This window comes from Grus americana, chromosome 2 (assembly GCF_028858705.1).
Source record: "Grus americana isolate bGruAme1 chromosome 2, bGruAme1.mat, whole genome shotgun sequence".
Classification (NCBI taxonomy): domain Eukaryota; kingdom Metazoa; phylum Chordata; class Aves; order Gruiformes; family Gruidae; genus Grus; species Grus americana.
Window position 1 is genome coordinate 19,533,865 of NC_072853.1, and position 8,108 is coordinate 19,541,972.

The following is an 8,108-nucleotide window of genomic DNA, read 5'->3' on the forward strand; positions in this document are numbered from 1 at the left end:
AGTAGAGGAATGAGAAAATAAAATCAACTCTTAAAACACCTCCCCCCACCCCTCCCATCTTCCCAGGCTCAACTTCACTCCCGGCTTCAACCTTCCCCCCCTCAGCGGCACAGGGGGACAGGGAGTGGGGGTTACGGTCAGTTCATCACACGGTGTTTCTGCCACTTCTTCATCCTCAGGGGGAGGACTCCTCTCATCGTTCCCCTGCTCCAGCATGGAGTCCCTCTCAGGGGGTACAGACCTTCAGGAGCAAACTGCTCCAGCGTGGGGTCCCCCACGGGGTCACAAGTCCTGCCAGCAAACCTGCCCTGGCGTGGGCTCCCCTCTTCACGGGTCCACCGGTCCGGCCTGGAACTTGCTCCAGCATGGGCTTCCCACGGGCCACAGCCTCCTTCAGGTGCCTCCACCTGCTCCGGCGTGGGGTCCTCCACGGGCTGCAGGTGGAATCTCTACACCCCCTCATCCTTCCTCCATGGGCTGCAGGGGGACAGCCTGCCTCACCATGGCCTTCACCACGGGTTGCAGGGGGATCTCTGCTCCGGCGCCTGGAGCTCCTCCTCCCCCTCCATTTGCACTGACCTTGGTGTCTGCAGAGTTTCTTACATCTTCTCACTCCTCTCTCCGGCTGCAAAAGCTCGCTCTCTCGCTAAGTGTTTTTCTTCTTCTTAAATATGTTATCACAGAGGCGCTGATTGGCTTGGCCTTGGCCAGCAGCGGGCCCGTCTTAGAGCCGGCTGGCATTGGCTCTACCAGACACAGGGGGAGCTTCTAGCAGCTTCTCACAGAAGCCACCCCTGTAGCCCCCCCGCTACCAAAAACTTGCCACGCAAACCCAACACACTCTCCCAGGGCGTCTCAGGGCTGCTCTGGGGCCCAGCAGTGCAGAGGCCACTCTCCAGCTCCTGCCTGTGCAGCTGCAGGGCAGGAGCAGCCATACCAGCGAGCATCTGATTGAGCTGGCTTTTTTTTTTTTCCTTTGTTATTCTGTACAGTGGAATCAGTTTCTCTGCTCTATACAGAAAGATGACACTGGAGACTTTCTATAGGTCTACTCCTAATTTTTTGGGCTGTGTGCTCAGAAAACCAGAGAGGATTTTGTAAACAAGCAATTTAAAGCTGCTCAAAAAACAATTCTGCTGCTGGAAGGATTCAGTCTCAATTGCAGTATTCATATGATGCTATCACTACAGCAACCAAGCCTGTAATCAATACTGGTGGTCACAGATAACACATCAGTACTTGTCTTAGCAATTAGAATCAAAACCCTTGTCACACTGTACTTTTTTCATAGAATCATAGAATCATTTAGGTTGGAAAAGACCCTTAAGATCAGGATTCCTGATGGTAATACTATTTCAAGGTCTTTGCTGTGAAGTATAAGTACATTAGTCTTTGTGACATAAGATCTAAGAAGGCTAAACTGCGATGCTCCATCAGGTCATCTGGCAACTTCTCCTTTACATTTCATTGTTATGATCTGACGTCTTACTCATGCATTACCAATGCATACCTATTAGCACAATGACAACACATTTACTAACACACGTGGGTCCTGTTCCTTCTGAAGTAAGACAAAACTATTGTTCGATTCTGGTAGCTACAGAGTGAGAAGAGTCTTTTGAATTCCTTGTGAAAGGCACCTCTGGGTTTCTGCAAAACCCATGTTATATAATGCAGTACACAAATATTTAACTCGCATCCTAAAAACTAGATAAATCTAAAGAAGTGATCTTTGTAGAGCAAGATTACTAAATCCAGAACAACATGCCCAATCTGTGCTTTATTACTGAGAACAAAGAGTTATTTTGGCACTGTCTCCTGCAGGGCATTAATATGCCTGAGGCAGCTACACAGTACTGATGAAAAAGCCTTAAAAAGTTGAGGGTCTAATCTGCTGCCTTAAAACTCACAGCAAAACTCCCAGTGTGGATGAGCTGTATTACAACCAAGAGTGAGAGTCATCTAACTCCCTAGATAAGCATGGTGTAGAAAAACTTACACTGAAACAGGTCATCTTATTGAGTCTTTGCAGTCATTTCATCTAAAATAGGATGTCTGAAATAGAATCATGTATTATTCTCCATTGGCTGAAGGGACCTTTAGAGTGACTAGCTCCAGTTTAAACACTTACATCTTAGAACTCAAAATCATGGAGAGATGAATCATTCCTCTTGAGCCCTTTATGGCATCAGCAAGTTTATTGTCTAAGCATTCAACACACAGATTTCGGGAAAGTTCTTCACTCTGGATCCACATAGGACTGCTTTGAATCAAACTAATCAGGCTACACCTGGAGAGCTATGCATGACTTGGGTGATGGTCCTTTCTGAGAAGATTTATTGAATTGGAAATAATAATGAAAATTATTTTCTCCTTCTGTTGCTCAGTGAATCTATCAAAAATACTTCTTCAGCTCTCTTAGTGCTCCCTTCCCTTAGTGCAAGTAAATCCAAGAATGAAATGCCTAAACTTTGGTGGAATGAATCTGGGCATAATTATTTGGTATGCATTACAGGACATCTTTTTAACTCCAGTTCCATGTAGCTCATGTCTTCCAGATGGAGGCATTCTTGGGATAAACCAGATAAAAAGTCTGAAAGACTTGAAGAATGAAAAGAATTCAACACCACAAACTTTGAGACCACCCAGAGCAAACTGTATCACCTCTGGATTGTTTAGGAACTAACGATTAAATATTTATGATCTTACTTCTTCAGTCTTGCTTGTTTTCTATGACTATGTAAGCACGCATCAGATAATTTTTACAGTTGTTGAAACTTGATGTTTTCATAAATTTTAGTTCTATTTCTTCCATCCATACATTTGCCATTTCATGTCTTCCTCTAATAGAAAGGGAACAATGCCATGTGCCTTGAGTGATCAGCTACAAAACATGAATCACAATTACTGAATCATCGAAGTGAGCATTTCACAAACAGCCTTGATTCTGAAACTTATTTATGCAAAACTATTCCACAACTTCTTGTGAATAACAAATAATTGAGAAAGAGAAAAACTCAGTTTTTAATTGCAAATGAAATGCAGGGCTGCTTTAAACCTGAACGCTAATTGTAATAACCACTTTAAGCTACCACGTGAATCTACTGTGGGCTCCCTTCCAGCAGGAAAAAAGATATTCTTATATTTTAACTGATTTTTTTCATGATTTACATGTTAAACATGTTAAACACCTGTAAAAGACTGATCATACATACCTGATGTTCATTTTACTTGTAAGAATATATAATCTAGCAAGCAGCATCTGTTACAGCTATATCTTACTAAAGGCCATCAACTCAATGACAGAGAGACTTCTTTTAAATTATCTCTCATGTCTCACGTATCTGTTCCACAAACATTATTACTCTTTCTGATCTGAACATCAAGCATATGTGACATTCACACAATGACTTTAAAGTTGTGATTCTTAACTGAAAAGGGGACGTGAATAGAAAAAGGAAGGATCACGCTATAGAAATGCATGAAATAGTTAATTTGTATTTTTTTAGTGGCTCCTAACGTAATTCCATTCCAGATGGCAGTAAGAGTGCAAATCTGTTCTGTTCTGTGAGGATATGGATGTTATAATAGGCTCCAATGGATCAGATTTATTTTTTAATGTTTTTTCACAGAACACTTTAACCATTTCAGTCAATTGCTGTTTGGTTTTATATGCTCAGTACAAATTATTCATGTAAGATATTGTGTGTCATTACTCTCCACAAAATGCCATACCATGGAGACTTTTCTAAACAAATGATTCTTGCCAGGGGCACTTCCTCTTAGAAGCCAATAATTTAATTAGTCTACTCCACAGAGGATCTTACCTTAAAGCCAGTCAGTTTAGGAACCAGACTCTCTCAATTACCATAGCCTTTTTCCTTGGTTGACTCCTTCACTGATGTTCCACCTTAAAAGGTGGTTTTCTTCTGTATCAGGACTCCAATGTCTTCACACTTAGAAAACTAAGAAAGTTTATGGATCACATCTTCTTCACTCTGTGATGCTGCTCAGTCCCTCTGGCTGGTAGGATCTCTGCAGCTTTACAACTAGGACATTGGTCTGGCAGTCTACACTTGAAGCCTTGGTACCGAAGTCCTAGGGAAATCATGATACTATTAGATAGCCTGGGGTAGATGAGTGTCTTTCATTGCTTTTCAGCCAGTTCTTTCATATTTCAATGCAGAACAAAACTTGATACCTTGAAGTTCCAAATTTAAGGGCATACGGATTTTGACGCACACGTCCCAGCACTCTGCTCTGGGAATCTGCCCACAGCTACACAGTCCAACCCCTCAGCACCTGGCACTGCGTGAAGGGGAGTGCTGCTTTCAGGGGCCCCAACAGTCAGCAGTGCCCTCCCAAACCTTCCTACGTATCCCCTAGCCTAATTGATGACATTATTTCTTTTAGGAAAGCCCTTTTCAACAGACCCCAGAGCACGGTGTTGTTTGCCTCAGGAGCTTTAATGAAGCATCACAGAGTGGAATACGTTTGATACAGCCTCTGGACTACCTACTTCATTGCAAGAACCAAGAATTTGACAAATACCTTACATATGTATTGAGAGGGACAAAGAAGAAATAAGAACTGTCTCCGTTCCTTCCAGTTAGCTGCACTTCACTAATCAAAAACAATTTTTGAGGTTTCAAAATTTCATTTGTATTTTGTGTCCTGCTTTTCTTTGTTTTACTGAGGTTTTCTATTGGTGTTGTAAGCCAGTTATCCAAAACTTGGTTTAGAATTGCCCTCAAAAGGAACTTCTCTCATATAAGAAAGAAGAACTGCAGTCTCGATCACTGTTTGTTCTGCTTTTGAATGGCACATTAGAGACATAATTCTTTAATCCACTGTAAGATAACCTGAAGAGTCTTCAAGAAAAATAGTTGGCTATTTTGTTTCAGCCTATTAACATTTGACATTAAAGACCAACTACATTGAGTTAACAGAATATCTATTCAAGCTAAGAAGCAAAAATAAAACTAGTTTGCTTTAAGGTAACATCTTGCTCTGATACAAGGTGAATAATGATACTAAGAGATGAATAAATGGGTCTGTAAGCACTGGAACTTGAAATCATGGCTGTGTAAAAACAAAACTGGGAGTAGAAGACAGCTCCCATGCTCTAGATCTGCTCAGTAATAATGAAGAGATATTACTTTCCAATAATTGTGATGTACTGATATTTCGGTTTATTTTGTAATTTGCATTTCCTTCATCACTTTTTCAAATTTGCAACATTGCTTAAGCATGTATGGATTTTTGTTCAGAAATTAAGCTGCCCGTAATGACCAGAACACTAAAGGATTAAAGGATAATGTTCTCACTATACTGAAGCTCAAACAAGGAAGTAGACTGTCAAAACAGTGAGAAATCTTGGGTGTCCACTTAAATAAATAGAAATAAGGAAAGCACAACCACCCACACCCAACTTCCCCCTTAGGACTGTATAACTGTACTGGCAATTTTCATTATAAAACTTCAAGCAAGTCTTTTCTTATTTTAAAAAAAAAAAAGACACCACTGAAAGTGGGTGGCTGGTACTGAAAATGTACCTATCCTACACAGTTTATGCCATACTACTAAGGATCTATTTCGTCTTCCTTTAATGGAGTCTTTCAATTGACTTAAAGTGATTTAAATCTTCTAAGTAAAGTTCAGGATATGTCTATGGCATAGCAGTTGTTTACAGACTGAATATTCTCATGTGCATATGGTTGTACCTAGATTCTGGTCCTGACTCAGACATTGAGTGTTACTTATTCCCTTATAAAGCCAAATTCAGGTAGTAAATCTGACTGTCTGCAGATGATGAGATAATTGGCATTGATTTCTAAATAAGACTATACAAAGCAAATGGAAAGAAAAATGGAAACATTTCTCTCAAGTACCAGTTGAAATTTCTGAAATCCTTCATTGCAATGAGACCTGAGATATATGTATTTAATATATAAAAGAAATACTATATGTGGCTAGTTCGGATGTAGTACATGCTTTCAAACAAGGTTAAAATGGTTTTGATAATGGGAATTGTAGGGCAATGTATTGTAACTAACCAATCAATTATTCTGCTTCTCTGCAACTTGTCCTTTTGTTACACTCCAGAAAACACATTTGCATTTTAGTATCTGTTCATCCATTTCATTGCTAGGATGCTCAGATGCCTTCTAAAATACCAGTCATTGTTTACAGAAATAAAAATGATGATTTCTGATAGCTGCCAAGTGGCTAATTAACTACACAAGTATACCCTACACAAGTATACCCTTTTTTTTTTTTTTTTGGTCAAATGTCTGTTTGTTTATTTGTAGTATAATTACTTCTTAAATACTAATTTGAAAAGAACAAATTCTCATTGTGGAGAAGACTGTTCTCAGTATACCTTCAAAAATCTAAATGCAGTGTCCTTCCTCTTGGTTTACAACATTGCAGAAACGTATCTAAGGGATGAATGTGCTTATGTTGTGATCAGATATGATCCTGGAAAATGGTAATTATGTAGAGGAAAAAAAATCTTTCAGACCTAAATATATCTGTAAAAAGAAACCAGAGATGTCATAGAAGACTTATTAGAAGACCTGTTGCATGAGAGGAACCATTTGCCTCCCCAGGGATACTAAGCAGCACCACGCTGAGTAATACTCCAAGGAATGGGACTCGATATGGGTGCAACATCAGTTCTCTCTGGACAGGGTGTTAGAGATGACATTGATTAACTCATACAACATAGACATTATGAGTTGCAGGATTTCATTTTTCTCCATACAAAATAATGTTATTGTAAAAATGCATGCAAAGCAAGTTGGACTTTCTTGGCAATTACTTCAAATTATGTTTAAAGTTGTTTAAAATGGAGAAGAGGATTTATTTAATTAACTGAACATGATTCTCAGCAAGACATTCTAAAAAACAAGAACAAATTTTTTGGAAAAAGAAAAATCCTGTTTTAGTTGCCTACTCTGCTGAGCTCTTACCTCCTTTTCTTTAACTGAGGATACATCTCATTCTCACCTCACATCACAAGCAGGCAAGTGCAATCAGTGGCATATAGTGAAGATTAGGGAACAAGTATACTTAGAGGGCATGGAAAAATCTTGCTATTCTGCTTTTTTTTGCAAATGGGTAGTGAGAAAGGGGAAAGCAGTGGGAAATAGCACTGAATGACTAGCAGTGATTCAGCAGCACTGAGGAGCTATTTTCATGTTAGAAATTGTGAAATATTAATCAGAATAACGTGATTTAAACCATAATGTATTAAGTTGTCCAGCTCCTATATGTAATATTGCAAATACTCAATACATGGAGGATTCAGGGGCTCTAAAACACTGTGACCTGGCTGTTGGGTTTCAGGAGTTTTTATGGACTGAGTGAATTATTCAGGATTGGCGACCTCACATTTCTATGTGGGCAAAAGAAATTATTTGCAGGGCTTATTGACCTGGAGGTCAATAGGCTGCAGTTGTAGATAGATGCCTTCAGATGGGATGGGCAGTGGCATTTGTATTATTGCCATTTGTTCTCCTCCGACTTCAGTGGACTTTTGCTGTGCTAGAGAAAGTAATTTTCACTCCAGCACCACAGACTATGATTTTGAGCTACAGCACAATAAATAAGCTTGATCAAAACTGGGGCTTCTGGGCATTACTGTAATGCAAATAAATATTTCTCCACACACTTACAAAAATCTCCTAAAAAAAAGATATTAAGGTTGTATATTCAAGTACACAAAGGTTAAGATCAGTTAAATTTATTGTTTCTCATGTACTTTTAATTCTACCACATTGAATTGCCACCTGGTATAATGAATGAGTTCTTCAGGAAAAAGAAAAAAACAGCTATGTAAACATGCTGAATTTTATTATATATCACAAGCCTGACATTACTTAATATTTGTGAGTTTGTTTTTCAGAATTAAACCATGGGCTTTCAGAGCATTTTATTATCTTGTGGATGAAAAAAAAAAAAAAGGAGGGGGGGGGCAGAATTTATATTTAAAAGTAATATTCCTTCCCTCTCACAAATCAGCAGTTTGTCTCTTAGCCCTTAATAACCCCAAGACAACACAGGCTTCCATATCATCTGGAAGGTTTACTACTTTTTACCACCTC